Genomic DNA, 22,686 nt, shown 5'->3' on the forward strand with positions numbered 1-22,686 from the left:
CCCGCACTCCCCAGATGGCCACACTCACTGCCCCCGCACTCCCCCGACTGGCCGGACTCACAGCACCCGCACTCCCCTGACTGGCCGGACTCACAGCACCCGCACTCCCCTGACTGGCCGGACTCACAGCCCCCGCACTCCCCTGACTGACCGTAATTACTGCACCCGCTCTCGCCTGACTGATCGCACTAACTGCACGCACACTCCCCTGACTGACAACACTCACTGCACCCGCACTCCCCTGACTGACCGCACTCACTGCACCCGCACTCCCCTGACTGGCCGCACTCACTGCATCCACAATCCCCTGACTGGCCGCACTCACTGCATCCACAATCCCCTGACTGGCCGCACTCACTGCACCCGGACTCCCCTGACTGGCCACACTCACCGCACTCCCCTGACTGGCCGCACTCACTGCACCCACACTCCCCTGACTGGTCGGACTCACTGCATCCACACTCCCCTGACTGGCCGCACTCACTGCACCCGCATTCCTCTGACTGGCCGCACTCACCGCACTCCCCTGACTGGCCGCACTCACTGCACCCACACTCCCCTGACTGGTCGCACTCACTGCATCCACACTCCCCTGACTGGCCGCACTCACTGCACCCACACTCCCCTGACTGGCCGCACTCACTGCCCCCGCACTCCCCTGACTGGCCGCACTCACAGAACCTGCACTCCCCTGACTGGCCGCACTCACTGCACCCGCACTCCCCTGACAGGCCGCACTCACCACCCCCGCACTGCCCTGACTGGCCGCACTCACTGCACCCGCACTCCCCTGACAGGCCGCACTCACCACCCCCGCACTGCCCTGACTGGCCGCACTAACTGCACCCGCACTACCCTGACTGGCCGCACTCACTGCACCCACACTCCCTTGACTGACCGCACTTACTGCACCCGCGCTCCCCTAACTGACCGCACTCACTGCACCCACACTCCCCTGACTGACCGCACTCACTGCACCCACACTCCCCTGACTGGCCGCACTCACTGCAACCACACTCCCCTGACTGACCGCACTCACTGCCCCAGCACTCCCCTGACTGGCCGCACACACTGCCCCCGCACACCCCTGACTGGCTGCACTCACAGAACCCGCACTCCCCTGACTGGCCGCACTCACTGCACCCACACTCCCTTGACTGACCACACCCGCACTCCCCTGACTGACCGCGCTCACTGCACCCGCACTCCCCTGACTGACAACACTCACTGCCCGTGCCCTCCCCTGACTGACCGCTCTCACTGCACCCGCACTCCGCTGACTGGCCGCACTCACTGCCCCCGCACTCCCCTGACTGGCCGCACTCACTGCCCCCGCACTCCCCTGACTGGCCGCACTCACAGCACCCGCACTTCCCTGACTGGGCGCACTCACAGCACCAAAACATCCGTGACTTGCCGCACTCACTTCACCCATACTCCCTTGACTGACCGCATTTACTGCACCCGCGCTCCCCTGACTGACCGCACTCACTGCCGCCGCCCTCCCCTGACTGACCGCACACACTGCCCCCGCACTCCCCTGACTGGCCGCACTCCCCTGACTGGCCGCACTCACTGCACCCGCACTCCCCTGACTGACCGCACTCACTGCACCCACACTCCGCAGACTGGCCGCACAAACTGCACCCGCACTCCCCTGACTGGCTGCACTCACTGCACCCACACTCCTCTGACTGGCCGCACTCACCGCACTCCCCTGACTGACCGCACCGACTGCACCCGCACTCCCCTGACTGGCCGCACTCACAGCCCCCGCACTCCTCTGACTGGCCGCACTCACTGCACCCGCACTCCACTGACTGGACGCACTCACAGCACCCGCACTCCCCTGACTGGCCGCACTCACTGCACCCACACTCCCTTGACTGACCAAACCCACTGCCCCGGACTAGTCTGACTGGTCGCACTCTCTGCCCCCGCACTCCCCCGACTGGCCGGACTCACAGCAGCCCCACTCCCCTGACTGGCCGCACTCACTGCACCCGCACTCCCCTGACTGGCCGCACTCACTGCACCCACAATCCCCTGACTGGTGGCACTCACTGCATCCACAATCCCCTGACTGGCCGCACTCACTGCACCCGCATTCCTCTGACTGGCCGCACTCACCGCACTCCCCTGACTGACCGCACTTACTGCACCCGCACTCCCCTGACTGGCCGCACTCACTGCACCCACACTCCCTTGACTGACCGCACTTACTGCACCCGCGCTCCCCTGACTGACCGCGCTCACTGCACCCGCACTCCCCTGACTGACAACACTCACTGCACCCGCACTCCCCTGACTGACAACACTCACTGCCCCCGCACTCCCCTGACTGGCCGCACTCACTGCCCCCGCACTCCCCTGACTGGCCGCACTCACAGTGCCCGCACTCCCCTGACTGGCCGCACTCACTGCCCCCGCACTCCCCCGACTGGCCGGACTCACAGCACCTACATTCCCCTGACTGACCGCACTTACTGCACCCGCAGTCCCCTGACTGGCCGCACTCACTGCACCCGCACTCCCCTGACTGGCCGCACTCTCTGCCCCCGCACTCCCCCGACTGGCCGGACTCACAGCACCCGCACTCCCCTGACTGGCCGGACTCACAGCACCCGCACTGCCCTGATAGGCCGCACTCACCGCCCCCGCACTGCCCTGACTGGCCGCACTCACTTCACCCGCACTCCCCTGACTGGCCGCACTAACTGCACCCGCACTACTCTGACTGGCCGCACTCACCGCACTCCCCTGACTGGCCGCACTCCCCTGACTGGCCGCACTCACTGCACCCGCACTCCCCTGACTGACCCCACTCACTGCACCCACACTCCGCAGACTGGCCGCACAAACTGCACCCGCACTCCCCTGACTGGCTGCACTCACTGCACCCACACTCCTCTGACTGGCCGCACTCACCGCACTCCCCTGACTGACCGCACCGACTGCACCCGCACTCCCCTGACTGGCCGCACTCACAGCCCCCGCACTCCTCTGACTGGCCGCACTCACTGCACCCGCACTCCACTGACTGGACGCACTCACAGCACCCGCACTCCCCCGACTGGCCGGACTCACAGCAGCCCCACTCCCCTGACTGGCCGCACTCACTGCACCCACAATCCCCTGACTGGTGGCACTCACTGCATCCACAATCCCCTGACTGGCCGCACTCACTGCACCCGCATTCCTCTGACTGGCCGCACTCACCGCACTCCCCTGACTGACCGCACTCACTGCACCCGCACTCCCCTGACTGGCCGCACTCACTGCACCCACACTCCCTTGACTGACCGCACTTACTGCACCCGCGCTCCCCTGACTGACCGCGCTCACTGCACCCGCACTCCCCTGACTGACAACACTCACTGCACCCGCACTCCCCTGACTGATAACACTCACTGCCCCCGCACTCCCCTGACTGGCCGCACTCACTGCCCCCGCACTCCCCTGACTGGCCGCACTCACAGTGCCCGCACTCCCCTGACTGGCCGCACTCACTGCGCCCGCACTCCCCCGACTGGCCGGACTCACAGCACCTACATTCCCCTGACTGACCGCACTTACTGCACCCGCAGTCCCCTGACTGGCCGCACTCACTGCACCCGCACTCTCCTGACTGGCCGCACTCTCTGCCCCCGCACTCCCCCGACTGGCCGGACTCACAGCACCCGCACTCCCCTGACTGGCCGGACTCACAGCACCCGCACTCCCCTGACTGGCCGGACTCACAGCACCCGCACTCCCCTGACTGGCCGCACTCACAGCACCCGCACTCCCCCGACTGGCCGGACTCACAGCACACGCACTCCCCTGACTGGCCGGACTCACAGCACCCGCACTCCCCTGACTGGCCGGACTCACAGCACCCGCACTCCCCTGACTGACCGTGATTACTGCACCCGCTCTCGCCTGACTGATCGCACTAACTGCACGCACACTCCCCTGACTGGCTGCACTCACTGCACCCGCACTCCCCTGACTGACCGCACTCACTGCATCCACAATCCCCTGACTGGCCGCACTCACTGCATCCACAATCCCCTGACTGGCCGCACTCACTGCACCCAGACTCCCCTGACTGGCCGCACTCACCGCACTCCCCTGACTGGCCGCACTCACTGCACCCACACTCCCCTGACTGGTCGCACTCACTGCATCCACACTCCCCTGACTGGCCGCACTCACTGCACCCACACTCCCCTGACGGGCCGCACTCACAGAACCTGCACTCCCCTGACTGGCCGCACTCACTGCACCCGCACACCGCAGACTGGCCGCACTCACTGCACCCGCACTCCCCTGACAGGCCGCACTAACTGCACCCGCACTACCCTGAATGGCCGCACTCACTGCACCCACACTCCCCTGACTGACCGCACTCACTGCACCCACACTCCCCTGACTGACCGCACTCACTGCCCCAGCACTCCCCTGACTGGCCGCACTCACTGCCCCCGCACTCCCCTGACTGGCCGCACTCACAGAACCCGCACTCCCCTGACTGGCCGCACTCACTGCACCCACACTCCCTTGACTGACCGCACCCGCACTCCCCTGACTGACCGCGCTCACTGCACCCGCACTCCCCTGACTGACAACACTCACTGCCCCTGCCCTCCCCTGACTGACCGCACTCACTGCACCCGCACTCCCCTGACTGGCCGCACTCACTGCACCCGCACTCCCCTGATAGGCCGCACTCACCGCCCCCGCACTGCCCTGACTGGCCGCACTCACTTCACCCGCACTCCCCTGACTGGCCGCACTAACTGCACCCGCACGACTCTGACTGGCCGCACTCACCGCACTCCCCTGACGGACCGCACTCACAGCCCCCGCACTCCCCTGACTGGCCGCACTCACTGCACCCACACTCCCCTGACTGACAACATTCACTGCACCCATACTCCCTTGACTGACCGCATTTACTGCACCCGCGCTCCCCTGACTGACCGCACTCACTGCCGCCGCCCTCCCCTGACTGACCGCACACACTGCCCCCGCACTCCCCTGACTGGCCGCACTCCCCTGACTGGCTGCACTCACTGCCACCGCACTCCCCTGACTGACCGCACACACTGCCCCCGCACTCCCCTGACTGGCCACACTCACTGCACCCGCACTCCCCTGACTGACCGCACTGACTGCACTCGCACCCCCCTGACTGGCCGCACTCACAGCCCCCGCACTCCTCTGACTGGCCGCACTCACAGCACCCGCACTCCCCTGACTGGCCGCACTCACTGCACCCACACTCCTCTGACTGGCCGCACTCACTTCACCCGCACTCCCCTGACTGGCCGCACTAACTGCACCCGCATTCCTCTGACTGATCGCACTCACCGCACTCCCCTGACTGGCCGCACTCACTGCACCCACACTCCCCTGACTGACCGCACTCACTGCATCCACACTCCCCCGACTGGCCGCACTCACTGCCCCAGCAATCCCCTGACTGGTCGCACACACTGCCCCCGCACTCCCCTGACTGGCCGCACTCACAGAACCTGCACTCCCCTGACTGGCCGCACTCACTGCACCCGCACTCCGCAGACTGGCCGCACTCACTGCACCCGCACTCCCCTGACAGGCTGCACTCACCGCCCCCGCACTGCCCTGACTGGCCGCACTCACAGCACCCGCACTCCCCTGACTGGCCGCACTCACTGCACCCACACTCCCTTGACTGACCGCACTTACTGCACCCGCGCTCCCCGCCGCCGCACTCCCCTGACTGACCGCACTCACTGCACCCACACTCCCCTGACTGGCCGCACTCACTGCACCCACACTCCTCTGACTGGCCGCACTCACTGCACCCACACTCCCCTGACTGACCGCACTCACTGCCCCAGCACTCCCCTGACTGGCCGCACACACTGCCCCCGCACTCCCCTGACTGGCCGCACTCACAGAACCCGCACTCCCCTGACTGGCCGCACTCACTGCACCCACACTCCCTTGACTGACCGCACTGACTGCACCCGAACTCCCCTGACTGACCGAGCTCACTGCACCCGCACTCCCCTGACTGACCGCACTCACTGCACCCGCACTCCCCTGACTGGCCGCACTCCCTGCCCCCGCACTCCCCTGACTGGCCGCACTCACAGCACCCGCACTCCCCTGATTGGGCGCACTCACTGCCCCCGCACTCCCCTGACTGTCCGCACTCACTGCACACGCACTCCCCTGACTGGCCGCACTCACTGCACCCGCACTCCCCTGACTGGCCGCACTCACTGCACCCGCACTCCCCTGACTGGCCGCACTCACTGCACCCGCACTCCCCTGACTGGCCGCACTCACTGCACCCGCACTCCCCTGACTGGCCGCACTCTCTGCCCCCGCACTCCCCTGACTGGCCGCACTCTCTGCCCCCGCACTCCCCCGACTGGCCGGACTCACAGCAGCCCCACTCCCCTGACTGGCCGCACTCACTGCATCCACACTCCCCTGACTGACAACACTGACTGCACCCGCACTCCCCTGACTGGCCGCACTCACTGCACCCACACTCCCCTGACTGGCCGCACTCACTGCATCCACAATCCCCTGACTGGCCGCACTCACCGCACTCCCCTGACTGGCCGCACTCACTGCACCCGCATTCCTCTGACTGGCCGCACTCACCGCACTCCCCTGACTGGCCGCACTCACTGCACCCACACTCCCCTGACTGACCGCACTCACTGCATCCACACTCCCCTGACTGACCGCACTCACTGCACCAACACTCCCCTGACTGGTCGCACTCACTGCACCCGCACTCCCCTGACTGACCGCACTCACTGCCCCCGCACTCCCCTGACTGACCGCACTCACTGCACCCGCACTCCCCTGACTGGCCGCACTCACTGCCCCCGCACTCCCCTGACTGACCGCACTCACTGCACCCACACTCCGCAGACTGGCCGCACAAACCGCACCCGCACTCCCCTGACTGGCTGCACTCACTGCACCCACACTCCTCTGACTGGCCGCACTCACCGCACTCCCCTGACTGACCGCACTGACTGCACTCGCACCCCCCTGACTGGCCGCACTCACAGCCCCCGCACTCCTCTGACTGGCCGCACTCACTGCACCCGCACTCCACTGACTGGACGCACTCACAGCACCCGCACTCCCCTGACTGGCCGCACTCACTGCACCCACACTCCTCTGACTGGCCGCACTCACTTCACCCGCACTCCCCTGACTGGCCGCACTAACTGCACCCGCATTCCTCTGACTGACCGCACTCACCGCACTCCCCTGACTGGCCGCACTCACTGCACCCACACTCCCCTGACTGACCGCACTCACTGCATCCACACTCCCCCGACTGGCCGCACTCACTGCCCCAGCAATCCCCTGACTGGTCGCACACACTGCCCCCGCACTCCCCTGACTGGCCGCACTCACAGAACCTGCACTCCCCTGACTGGCCGCACTCACTGCACCCGCACTCCGCAGACTGGCCGCACTCACTGCACCCGCACTCCCCTGACAGGCTGCACTCACCGCCCCCGCACTGCCCTGACTGGCCGCACTCACTGCACCCGCACTCCCCTGACTGGCCGCACTAACTGCACGTCACTACCCTGACTGGCCGCACTCACTGCACCCACACTCCCTTGACTGACCGCACTTACTGCACCCGCGCTCCCCGCCGCCGCACTCCCCTGACTGACCGCACTCACTGCACCCACACTCCCCTGACTAGCTGCACTCACAGAACCCGCACTCCCCTGACTGGCCGCACTCACTGCACCCACACTCCCTTGACTGACCGCACTGACTGCACCCGCACTCCCCTGACTGACCGCGCTCACTGCACCCGCACTCCCCTGACTGACAACACTCACTGCCCCCGCCCTCCCCTGACTGACCGCACTCACTGCACCCGCACTCCCCTGACTGGCCACGCTCACTGCCCCCGCACTCCCCTGACTGACCGCACTCACTGCACCCACACTCACCTGGCGAGCCGCACTCACTGCACCCACATTCCCCTGACTGACCGCACTCACTGCATCCACACTCCCCTGACTGACCGCACTCACTGCACCCACACTCCCCTGACTGGTCGCACTCACTGCACCCGCACTCCTCTGACTGACCGCACTCACTGCACCCATACTCCCCTGACTGACCGCACTCACTGCACCCACACTCCCCTGACTGGTCGCACTCACTGCACCCGCACTCCTCTGACTGACCGCACTCACTGCATCCACACTCCCCTGACTAGTCGCACTCACTCCACCCACACTCCCCTGACTGACCGCACCCACTGCATCCACACTCCCCTGACTGACCGCACCCACTGCATCCACACTCCCCTGACTGACCGCACTCACTGCATCCACATTCCCCTGACAGGCCGCACTCACTGCACCCGCACTCCCCTGACTGGCCGCACTCACTGCACCCGCACTCCCCTGACTGGCCGCACTCACAGCACCCGCACTCCCCTGACGTGCCGCACTCACTGCACCCACACTCACCTGACTGACCGCACTCACTGCATCCACACTCCCCTGACTGACCACACTCACTGCTCCCACACTCCCCTGACTGACCGCACTCACTGCACCCACACTCCCCTGACTGGTCGCACTCACTGCGCCCACACTCCCCTGACTGGCCGCACTCACTGCATCCACACTCCCCTGACTGACCGCACCCACTGCATCCACACTCCCTGACTGGCCGCACTCACTGCATCCACACTCCCCTGAATGGCCGCACTCACTGCACCCGCACTCGCCTGACTGACCGCACTCACTGCACCCACACTCCCCTGACTGACCGCACTCACTGCACCCACACTCCCCTGACTGGCCGCACTCACTGCACCCGCACTCCCCTGACTGGCCGCACTCACTGCACCCGCACTCGCCTGACTGACCGCACTCACTGAACCCGAACTCCCCTGACTGGCCGCACTCACGGCACCCGAACTCCCCTGACTGGCCGCACTCACAGCACCTGCACTCCCGTTACTGGCCGCACTCACTGCACCCGCACTCCCCTGACTGACCGCACTCACTGCACCGACACTCACCTGGCTAGCCGCACTCACTGCACCCACACTCCCCTGACTGACCGCACTCACTGCATCCACACTCCCCTGACTGACCGCACTCACTGCACCCACACTCCCCTGACTGACCGCACTCACTGCATCCACACGCCCCTAACTGACCGCACTCACTGCACCCACACTCCCCTGACTGACCGCACTCACTGCACCCACACTCCCCTGACTGACCGCACTCACTCCACCCACACTCCCCTGACTGGTCGCACTCACTGCACCCGCACTCCTCTGACTGACCGCACTCACTGCATCCACACTCCCCTGACTGGCCGCACTCACCGCACTCCCCTGACTGACCGCACTCATTACACCCACACTCCCCTGACTAGCCGCACTCACTGCACCCACACTCCCCTGACTGACCGCACTCACTGCATCCACACTCCCCTGACTGGCAGCACACACTGCACCCACACTCCCCTGACTAGCCGCACTCACTGCACCCACACTCCCCTGACTGACCGCACTCACTGCATCCACACTCCCCTGAATGGCAGCACACACTGCACCCGCACTTCCTTGAATGGCAGCACTCACTGCACCCGGACTCCCCTGACTGGCCGCGCTCACTGCACCCACACTCCCCTGACTGACCGCACTCACTGCACCCACACTCCCCTGACTGACCGCACTCACTGCATCCACACTCCCCTGACTGACCGCACTCACTGCTCCCACACTCCCCTGACTGACCGCACTCACTGCACTCACACTCCCCTGACTGGTCGCACTCACTGCGCCCACACTCCCCTGACTGACCGGACTCACAGCACCCGCACTCCCCTGACTGGCCGCACTCACTGCATCCGCACTCACCTGACTGACCGCTCTCACTGCACCCGGACTCCCCTGACTGGCCGCACTCACTGCACCTGCACTCCCCTGACTGGCCGCACTCACTGCACCTGCACTCCCCTGACTGGCCGCACTCACTGCACCCGCACCCCTCTGACTGGCCGCACTCACCGCACTCCCCTGACTGACCGCACTCACTGCACCCGCACTCCCCTGACTGGTCGCACTCACAGCACCCGAACTCCCCTGACTGGTCGCACTCACTGCACCCGCACTTTTCTGACTGACCGCACTCACTGCACCCACACTCCCCTGACTGGTCGCACTCACTGCACCCGCACTCCTCTGACTGACCGCACTCACTGCATCCACAGTCCCCTGACTGACCGCACTCACTGCATCCACACTCCCCTGACTGGTCGCACTCACTGCACCCACACTCCCCAGACTGACCGCACTCACTGCATCCACACTCCCCTGACTGACCGCACTCACTGCATCCACACTCCCCTGACTGGCCGCACTCACTGCACCCGCACTCCCCTGACTGGCCGCACTCACAGCACCCACACTCCCCTGACTGACGGCACTCACTGCATCCCTCTCCCCTGACTGGCCGCACTCACTGCACCCACATTCCCCTGACTGGCAGCACTCACGACACCCGGACTCCCCTGACTGGCCGCACTCACTGCACCCGCACTCCCGTGACTGTCCGCACTCACTGCATCCGCACTCACCTGACTGACCGCACTCACTGCACCCACATTCCCCTGACTGGCCGCACTCACAGCACCCGCACTCCCCTGACTGGCCGCACTCACAGCACCCGCACTCCCGTGGCTGGCCGCACTCACTGCACCCGCACTCCCGTGACTGTGCGCACTCACAGCACCCGCACTCCCGTGACTGGCAGCACACACTGCCCCCACATTCCCCTGACTGGCCGCACTCACAGCACCCGCACTCCCCTGACTGGCAGCACACACTGCACCCACATTCCCCTGACTGGCCGCACTCACAGCACCCGCACTCCCCTGACTGGCCGCACTCACTGCACCCGCACTCCTCTGACTGGCCGCACTCACTGCCCCCGCACTCCCCTGACTGGCCGCACTCACTGCCCCCGCACTCCCCTGACTGACCGCACTCACTGCACCCGCACTCCCCTGACTGGCCGCACTCACTGCACCCGCACTCCCCTGACTGGCCGCACTCACTGAACCCGCACTCCTCTGACTGGCCGCACTCACTGAACCCGCACTCCTCTGACTGGCCGCACTCACCGCACTCCCCTGACTGACCGCACTCACAGCACCCGCACTCCCCTGACTGGCCGCACTCACTGCACCCGCACTCCTCTGACTGGCCGCACTCACTGCCCCCGCACTCCCCTGACTGGCCGCACTCACTGCCCCCGCACTCCCCTGACTGACCGCACTCACTGCACCCGCACTCCCCTGACTGGCCGCACTCACTGCACCCGCACTCCCCTGACTGGCCGCACTCACTGAACCCGCACTCCTCTGACTGGCCGCACTCACTGAACCCGCACTCCTCTGACTGGCCGCACTCACCGCACTCCCCTGACTGACCGCACTCTCTGCCCCCGCACTCCCCCGACTGGCCGGACTCACAGCAGCCCCACTCCCGACTGGCCACACTCACTGCACCCGCACTCCCCTGACTGACCGTAATTACTGCACCCGCTCACCCCTGACTGACCGCACTAACTGCACCCACACTCCCCTGACTGGCCGCACTCACTGCACCCGCACTCCCCTGACTGGCCGCACTCACTGCCCCCGCACTCCACTGACTGACCGCACTCACAGCACCCGCGCTCCCCTGACTGGCCGCACTCACAGCACCAAAACTTCCCTGAATGGCCGCACTCACTGCCCCCGCACTCCCCTGACTGGCCGCACTCACCGCACTCCCCTGACTGACCGCACTCACTGCACCCACACTCCCCGGACTGACCACACTCACTACATCCACACTCCCCTGACTGACCGCACTCACTGCGCCCACACTCCCCTGACTGACCGGACTCACAGCATCCGCACTCCCCTGACTGGCCGCATTCACAGCACCAGCACTCCCGTGACTGGCCGCACTCACTGCATCCGCACTCACCTGACTGACCGCACTCACTGCACCCGGACTCCCCTGACTGGCCGCACTCACTGCACCTGCACTCCCCTGACTGGCCGCACTCAATGCACCCGCACTCCCCTGACTGGCCGCACTCACTGCACCCGCACTCCTCTGACTGGCCGCACTCACCGCACTCCCCTGACTGACCGCACTCACTGCACCCGCACTCCCCTGACTGGCCATACTCACTGCCCCCGCACTCCCCTGACTGACCGCACTCACTGCATCCACACTCCCGTGACTGGCCGCACTCACTGCACCCACACTCCCCTGACTGACCGCACTCACTGCACCCGCACTCCCCTGACTGGCCGCACTCACTGCACCCGCACTCCCCTGACTGACCGCACTCACTGCACCCACACTCCCCTGACTGGCCATACTCACTGCCCCCGCACTCCCCTGACTGACCGCACTCACTGCACCCGGACTCCCCTGACTGGCCGCACTCACTGCACCTGCACTCCCCTGACTGGACGCACTCACAGCACCCGCACTCCCGTGACTGGCCGCACTCACTGCATCCGCACTCACCTGACTGACCGCACTCACTGCATCCACACTCCCCTGACTGACCGCACTCCCCTGACTGACCGCACTCACTGCACCCGCACTCCCCTGACGGCCATACTCACTGCCCCCGCACTCCCCTGACTGAACGCACTCACTGCATCCACACTCCCGTGACTGGCCGCAATCACTGCACCCACACTCCCCTGACTGGCCGCACTCACTGCACCCGCACTCCCCTGACTGACCGCACTCACTGCACCCACACTCCCCTGACTGACTGCACCCACTGCATCCACACTCCCCTGACTGACCGCACTCACTGCACCCACACTCCCCTGACTGACCGCACTCAATGCATCCACACTCCCCTGACTGACCGCACTCACTGCACACACACTCCCCTGACTGGTCGCACTCACTGCACCCGCACTCCTCGGACTGACCGCACTCACTGCATCCACACTCGCCTGACTGGCCGCACTCACTGCACCCACACTCCCCTGACTGACCGCACCCACTGCATCCACACTCCCCTGACTGACCGCACTCACTGCACCCACACTCCCCTGACTGACCGCACCCACTGCATCCACACTCCCCTGACTGACCGCACCCACTGCATCCACACACCGCTGACTGACCGCACTCACTGCACCCGGACTCCCCTGACTGGCCGCACTCACTGCACCCACACTCCCCTGACTGACCGCACTCACTGCACCCGCACTCCCCTGACTGGCCGCACTCACTGCACCCGCACTCCCGTGACTGGCCGCACTCACTACACCCACACTCCCCTGACTGACCGCACTCACTGCACCCGCACTCCCCTGACTGGCCGCACTAACTGCACCCGCACTCCCCTGACTGGCCGCACTCACTGCATCCGCACTCCCCTGACTGGCCGCACTCACTGCACCCGGACTCTCCTGACTGGCCGCACTCACCGCACTCCCCTGACTGACCGCACTCACTGCACCCACACCCCTCTGACTGGCCGCACTCACTGCACCCGCACCCCTCTGACTGGCCGCACTCACTGCACTCCCCTGACTGACCGCACTCACTGCACCCACACTCCCCTGACTGACCGCACTCACTGCTTCCACACTCCCCTGACTGGTCGCACTCACTGCACCCACACTCCCCTGACTGACCGCACTCACTGCACCCACACTCCCCTGACTGACCGCACTCACTCCACCCACACTCCCCTGACTGGTCGCACTCACTGCACCCGCACTCCTCTGACTGACCGCACTCACTGCATCCACACTCCCCTGACTGGCCGCACTCACCGCACTCCCCTGACTGACCGCACTCATTACACCCACACTCCCCTGACTAGCCGCACTCACTGCACCCACACTCCCCTGACTGACCGCACTCACTGCATCCACACTCCCCTGACTGGCAGCACACACTGCACCCACACTCCCCTGACTAGCCGCACTCACTGCACCCACACTCCCCTGACTGACCGCACTCACTGCATCCACACTCCCCTGAATGGCAGCACACACTGCACCCGCACTTCCCTGAATGGCAGCACTCACTGCACCCGGACTCCCCTGACTGGCCGCGCTCACTGCACCCACACTCCCCTGACTGACCGCACTCACTGCACCCACACTCCCCTGACTGACCGCACTCACTGCATCCACACTCCCCTGACTGACCGCACTCACTGCTCCCACACTCCCCTGACTGACCGCACTCACTGCACTCACACTCCCCTGACTGGTCGCACTCACTGCGCCCACACTCCCCTGACTGACCGGACTCACAGCACCCGCACTCCCCTGACTGGCCGCACTCACTGCATCCGCACTCACCTGACTGACCGCTCTCACTGCACCCGGACTCCCCTGACTGGCCGCACTCACTGCACCTGCACTCCCCTGACTGGCCGCACTCACTGCACCTGCACTCCCCTGACTGGCCGCACTCACTGCACCCGCACCCCTCTGACTGGCCGCACTCACCGCACTCCCCTGACTGACCGCACTCACTGCACCCGCACTCCCCTGACTGGTCGCACTCACAGCACCCGAACTCCCCTGACTGGTCGCACTCACTGCACCCGCACTTTTCTGACTGACCGCACTCACTGCACCCACACTCCCCTGACTGGTCGCACTCACTGCACCCGCACTCCTCTGACTGACCGCACTCACTGCATCCACAGTCCCCTGACTGGCCGCACTCACCGCACTCCCCTGACTAGCCATACTCACTGCACCCACACTCCCCAGACTGACCGCACTCACTGCATCCACACTCCCCTGACTGACCGCACTCACTGCATCCACACTCCCCTGACTGGCCGCACTCACTGCACCCGCACTCCCCTGACTGGCCGCACTCACAGCACCCACACTCCCCTGACTGACCGCACTCACTGCATCCCTCTCCCCTGACTGGCCGCACTCACTGCACCCACATTCCCCTGACTGGCAGCACTCACGACACCCGGACTCCCCTGACTGGCCGCACTCACTGCACCCGCACTCCCGTGACTGTCCGCACTCACTGCATCCGCACTCACCTGACTGACCGCACTCACTGCACCCACATTCCCCTGACTGGCCGCACTCACAGCACCCGCACTCCCCTGACTGGCCGCACTCACAGCACCCGCACTCCCGTGGCTGGCCGCACTCACTGCACCCGCACTCCCGTGACTGTGCGCACTCACAGCACCCGCACTCCCGTGACTGGCAGCACACACTGCACCCACATTCCCCTGACTGGCCGCACTCACAGCACCCGCACTCCCCTGACTGGCAGCACACACTGCACCCACATTCCCCTGACTGGCCGCACTCACAGCACCCGCACTCCCCTGACTGGCCGCACTCACTGCACCCGCACTCCTCTGACTGGCCGCACTCACTGCCCCCGCACTCCCCTGACTGGCCGCACTCACTGCACCCGCACTCCCCTGACTGGCCGCACTCACTGCACCCACACTCCCCTGACTGACTGCACCCACTGCATCCACAATCCCCTGACTGACCGCACTCACTGCACCCACACTCCCCTGACTGACCGCACCCACTGCACCCACACTCCCCTGACTGACCGCACTCACTGCACCCGCACTCCCCTGACTGGCCGCACTCACTGCACCCGCACTCCCCTGACTGACCGCACTCACTGCACCCACACTCCCCTGACTGACTGCACCCACTGCATCCACACTCCCCTGACTGACCGCACTCACTGCACCCACACTCCCCTGACTGATCGCACCCACTGCACCCACACTCCCCTGACTGACCGCACTCACTGCACCCGGACTCCCCTGACTGGCCGCACTCACAGCACCCGCACTCCCGTGACTGGCCGCACTCACTGCATCCGCACTCACCTGACTGACCGCACTCACTGCATCCACACTCCCCTGACTGACCGCACTCACTGCACCCACACTCCCCTGACTGACCGCACTCAATGCATCCACACTCCCCTGACTGACCGCACTCACTGCACACACACTCCCCTGACTGGTCGCACTCACTGCACCCGCACTCCTCGGACTGACCGCACTCACTGCATCCACACTCGCCTGACTGACCGCACCCACTGCATCCACACTCCCCTGACTGACCGCACTCACTGCACCCACACTCCCCTGACTGACCGCACCCACTGCATCCACACTCCCCTGACTGACCGCACCCACTGCATCCACACTCCCCTGACTGACCGCACTCACTGCACCCACACTCCCCTGACTGACCGCACCCACTGCATCCACACTCCCCTGACTGACCGCACCCACTGCATCCACACACCGCTGACTGACCGCACTCACTGCACCCGGACTCCCCTGACTGGCCGCACTCACTGCACCCACACTCCCCTGACTGACCGCACTCACTGCACCCGCACTCCCCTGACTGGCCGCACTCACTGCACCCGCACTCCCGTGACTGGCCGCACTCACTACACCCACACTCCCCTGACTGACCGCACTCACTGCACCCGCACTCCCCTGACTGGCCGCACTAACTGCACCCGCACTCCCCTGACTGGCTGCACTCACTGCATCCGCACTCCCCTGACTGGCCGCACTCACTGCACCCGGACTCTCCTGACTGGCCGCACTCACCGCACTCCCCTGACTGACCGCACTCACAGCACCCACACCCCTCTGACTGGCCGCACTCACTGCACCCGCACCCCTCTGACTGGCCGCACTCACTGCACTCCCCTGACTGACCGCACTCACTGCACCCACACTCCCCTGACTGACCGCATTCACTGCTTCCACACTCCCCTGACTGGTCGCACTCACTGCACCCACACTCCCCTGACTGACCGCACTCACTGCACCCACACTCCCCTGACTGACCGCACTCACTCCACCCACACTCCCCTGACTGGTCGCACTCACTGCACCCGCACTCCTCTGACTGACCGCACTCACTGCATCCACACTCCCCTGACTGGCCGCACTCACCGCACTCCCCTGACTGACCGCACTCATTACACCCACACTCCCCTGACTGACCGCACTCATTACACCCACACTCCCCTGACTAGCCGCACTCACTGCACCCACACTCCCCTGACTGACCGCACTCACTGCATCCACACTCCCCTGACTGGCAGCACACACTGCACCCACACTCCCCTGACTAGCCGCACTCACTGCACCCACACTCCCCTGACTGACCGCACTCACTGCATCCACACTCCCCTGAATGGCAGCACACACTGCACCCGCACTTCCCTGAATGGCAGCACTCACTGCACCCGGACTCCCCTGACTGGCCGCGCTCACTGCACCCACACTCCCCTGACTGACCGCACTCACTGCACCCACACTCCCCTGACTGACCGCACTCACTGCATCCACACTCCCCTGACTGACCGCACTCACTGCTCCCACACTCCCCTGACTGACCGCACTCACTGCACTCACACTCCCCTGACTGGTCGCACTCACTGCGCCCACACTCCCCTGACTGACCGGACTCACAGCACCCGCACTCCCCTGACTGGCCGCACTCACTGCATCCGCACTCACCTGACTGACCGCTCTCACTGCACCCGGACTCCCCTGACTGGCCGCACTCACTGCACCTGCACTCCCCTGACTGGCCGCACTCACTGCACCTGCACTCCCCTGACTGGCCGCACTCACTGCACCCGCACCCCTCTGACTGGCCGCACTCACCGCACTCCCCTGACTGACCGCACTCACTGCACCCGCACTCCCCTGACTGGTCGCACTCACAGCACCCGAACTCCCCTGACTGGTCGCACTCACTGCACCCGCACTTTTCTGACTGACCGCACTCACTGCACCCACACTCCCCTGACTGGTCGCACTCACTGCACCCGCACTCCTCTGACTGACCGCACTCACTGCATCCACAGTCCCCTGACTGGCCGCACTCACCGCACTCCCCTGACTAGCCATACTCACTGCACCCACACTCCCCAGACTGACCGCACTCACTGCATCCACACTCCCCTGACTGACCGCACTCACTGCATCCACACTCCCCTGACTGGCCGCACTCACTGCACCCGCACTCCCCTGACTGGCCGCACTCACAGCACCCACACTCCCCTGACTGACCGCACTCACTGCATCCCTCTCCCCTGACTGGCCGCACTCACTGCACCCACATTCCCCTGACTGGCAGCACTCACGACACCCGGACTCCCCTGACTGGCCGCACTCACTGCACCCGCACTCCCGTGACTGTCCGCACTCACTGCATCCGCACTCACCTGACTGACCGCACTCACTGCACCCACATTCCCCTGACTGGCCGCACTCACAGCACCCGCACTCCCCTGACTGGCCGCACTCACAGCACCCGCACTCCCGTGACTGGCAGCACACACTGCACCCACATTCCCCTGACTGGCCGCACTCACAGCACCCGCACTCCCCTGACTGGCAGCACACACTGCACCCACATTCCCCTGACTGGCCGCACTCACAGCACCCGCACTCCCCTGACTGGCCGCACTCACTGCACCCGCACTCCTCTGACTGGCCGCACTCACTGCCCCCGCACTCCCCTGACTGGCCGCACTCACTGCACCCGCACTCCCCTGACTGGCCGCACTCACTGCACCCACACTCCCCTGACTGACTGCACCCACTGCATCCACAATCCCCTGACTGACCGCACTCACTGCACCCACACTCCCCTGACTGACCGCACCCACTGCACCCACACTCCCCTGACTGACCGCACTCACTGCACCCGCACTCCCCTGACTGGCCGCACTCACTGCACCCGCACTCCCCTGACTGACCGCACTCACTGCACCCACACTCCCCTGACTGACTGCACCCACTGCATCCACACTCCCCTGACTGACCGCACTCACTGCACCCACACTCCCCTGACTGATCGCACCCACTGCACCCACACTCCCCTGACTGACCGCACTCACTGCACCCGGACTCCCCTGACTGGCCGCACTCACAGCACCCGCACTCCCGTGACTGGCCGCACTCACTGCATCCGCACTCACCTGACTGACCGCACTCACTGCATCCACACTCCCCTGACTGACCGCACTCACTGCACCCACACTCCCCTGACTGACCGCACTCAATGCATCCACACTCCCCTGACTGACCGCACTCACTGCACACACACTCCCCTGACTGGTCGCACTCACTGCACCCGCACTCCTCGGACTGACCGCACTCACTGCATCCACACTCGCCTGACTGGCCGCACTCACTGCACCCACACTCCCCTGACTGACCGCACCCACTGCATCCACACTCCCCTGACTGACCGCACTCACTGCACCCACACTCCCCTGACTGACCGCACCCACTGCATCCACACTCCCCTGACTGACCGCACCCACTGCATCCACACACCGCTGACTGACCGCACTCACTGCACCCGGACTCCCCTGACTGGCCGCACTCACTGCACCCACACTCCCCTGACTGACCGCACTCACTGCACCCGCACTCCCCTGACTGGCCGCACTCACTGCACCCGCACTCCCGTGACTGGCCGCACTCACTACACCCACACTCCCCTGACTGACCGCACTCACTGCACCCGCACTCCCCTGACTGGCCGCACTAACTGCACCCGCACTCCCCTGACTGGCTGCACTCACTGCATCCGCACTCCCCTGACTGGCCGCACTCACTGCACCCGGACTCTCCTGACTGGCCGCACTCACCGCACTCCCCTGACTGACCGCACTCACTGCACCCACACCCCTCTGACTGGCCGCACTCACTGCACCCGCACCCCTCTGACTGGCCGCACTCACTGCACTCCCCTGACTGACCGCACTCACTGCACCCACACTCCCCTGACTGACCGCATTCACTGCTTCCACACTCCCCTGACTGGTCGCACTCACTGCACCCACACTCCCCTGACTGACCGCACTCACTGCACCCACACTCCCCTGACTGACCGCACTCACTCCACCCACACTCCCCTGACTGGTCGCACTCACTGCACCCGCACTCCTCTGACTGACCGCACTCACTGCATCCACACTCCCCTGACTGGCCGCACTCACCGCACTCCCCTGACTGACCGCACTCATTACACCCACACTCCCCTGACTAGCCGCACTCACTGCACCCACACTCCCCTGACTGACCGCACTCACTGCATCCACACTCCCCTGACTGGCAGCACACACTGCACCCACACTCCCCTGACTAGCCGCACTCACTGCACCCACACTCCCCTGACTGACCGCACTCACTGCATCCACACTCCCCTGAATGGCAGCACACACTGCACCCGCACTTCCCTGAATGGCAGCACTCACTGCACCCGGACTCCCCTGACTGGCCGCGCTCACTGCACCCACACTCCCCTGACTGACCGCACTCACTGCACCCACACTCCCCTGACTGACCGCACTCACTGCATCCACACTCCCCTGACTGACCGCACTCACTGCTCCCACACTCCCCTGACTGACCGCACTCACTGCACTCACACTCCCCTGACTGGTCGCACTCACTGCGCCCACACTCCCCTGACTGACCGGACTCACAGCACCCGCACTCCCCTGACTGGCCGCACTCACTGCATCCGCACTCACCTGACTGACCGCTCTCACTGCACCCGGACTCCCCTGACTGGCCGCACTCACTGCACCTGCACTCTCCTGACTGGCCGCACTCACTGCACCTGCACTCCCCTGACTGGCCGCACTCACTGCACCCGCACCCCTCTGACTGGCCGCACTCACCGCACTCCCCTGACTGACCGCACTCACTGCACCCGCACTCCCCTGACTGGTCGCACTCACAGCACCCGAACTCCCCTGACTGGTCGCACTCACTGCACCCGCACTTTTCTGACTGACCGCACTCACTGCACCCACACTCCCCTGACTGGTCGCACTCACTGCACCCGCACTCCTCTGACTGACCGCACTCACTGCATCCACAGTCCCCTGACTGGCCGCACTCACCGCACTCCCCTGACTAGCCATACTCACTGCACCCACACTCCCCAGACTGACCGCACTCACTGCATCCACACTCCCCTGACTGGCCGCACTCACTGCACCCGCACTCCCCTGACTGGCCGCACTCACAGCACCCACACTCCCCTGACTGACCGCACTCACTGCATCCCTCTCCCCTGACTGGCCGCACTCACTGCACCCACATTCCCCTGACTGGCAGCACTCACGACACCCGGACTCCCCTGACTGGCCGCACTCACTGCACCCGCACTCCCGTGACTGTCCGCACTCACTGCATCCGCACTCACCTGACTGACCGCACTCACTGCACCCACATTCCCCTGACTGGCCGCACTCACAGCACCCGCCCTCCCCTGACTGGCCGCACTCACAGCACCCGCACTCCCGTGGCTGGCCGCACTCACTGCACCCGCACTCCCGTGACTGTGCGCACTCACAGCACCCGCACTCCCGTGACTGGCAGCACACACTGCACCCACATTCCCCTGACTGGCCGCACTCACAGCACCCGCACTCCCCTGACTGGCCGCACTCACTGCACCCGCACTCCTCTGACTGGCCGCACTCACTGCCCCCGCACTCCCCTGACTGGCCGCACTCACTGCCCCCGCACTCCCCTGACTGACCGCACTCACTGCACCCGCACTCCCCTGACTGACCGCACTCACTGCACCCGCACTCCTCTGACTGGCCGCACTCACTGCCCCCGCACTCCCCTGACTGGCCGCACTCAGTGCCCCCGCACTCCCCTGACTGACCGCACTCACTGCCCCCGCACTCCCCTGACTGACCGCACTCACTGCACCCGCACTCCCCTGACTGACCGCACTCACTGCACCCACACTCCCCTGACTGGCCGCACTCACTGAACCCGCACTCCTCTGACTGGCCGCACTCACTGAACCCGCACTCCTCTGACTGGCCGCACTCACCGCACTCCCCTGACTGACCGCACTCACTGCACCCGCACTCCCCTGACTGGCCACACTCACTGCCCCCGCACTCCCCTGACTGACCGAACCCACTGCCGCGGACTCCCCTGGCTGGTCGCACTCTCTGCCCCCGCACTCCCCCGACTGGCCGGACTCACAGCAGCCCCACTCCCGACTGGCCACACTCACTGCACCCGCACTCCCCTGACTGACCGCACTCACAGCACCCGCGCTCCCCTGACTGGCCGCACTCACAGCACCAAAACTTCCCTGAATGGCCGCACTCACTGCCCCCGCACTCCCCTGACTGGCCGCACTCACCGCACTCCCCTGACTGACCGCACTCACTGCACCCACACTCCCCGGACTGACCACACTCACTACATCCACACTCCCCTGACTGACCGCACTCACTGCTCCCACACTCCCCTGACTGGTCGTACTCACTGCGCCCACACTCCCCTGACTGACCGGACTCACAGCATCCGCACTCCCCTGACTGGCCGCATTCACAGCACCAGCACTCCCGTGACTGGCCGCACTCACTGCATCCGCACTCACCTGACTGACCGCACTCACTGCACCCGGACTCCCCTGACTGGCCGCACTCACTGCACCTGCACTCCCCTGACTGGCCGCACTCAATGCACCCGCACTCCCCTGACTGGCCGCACTCACTGCACCCGCACTCCTCTGCCTGGCCGCACTCACCGCACT

This window comes from Mustelus asterias, chromosome 16 (genome assembly GCF_964213995.1).
Source record: "Mustelus asterias chromosome 16, sMusAst1.hap1.1, whole genome shotgun sequence".
Lineage (NCBI taxonomy): Eukaryota > Metazoa > Chordata > Chondrichthyes > Carcharhiniformes > Triakidae > Mustelus > Mustelus asterias.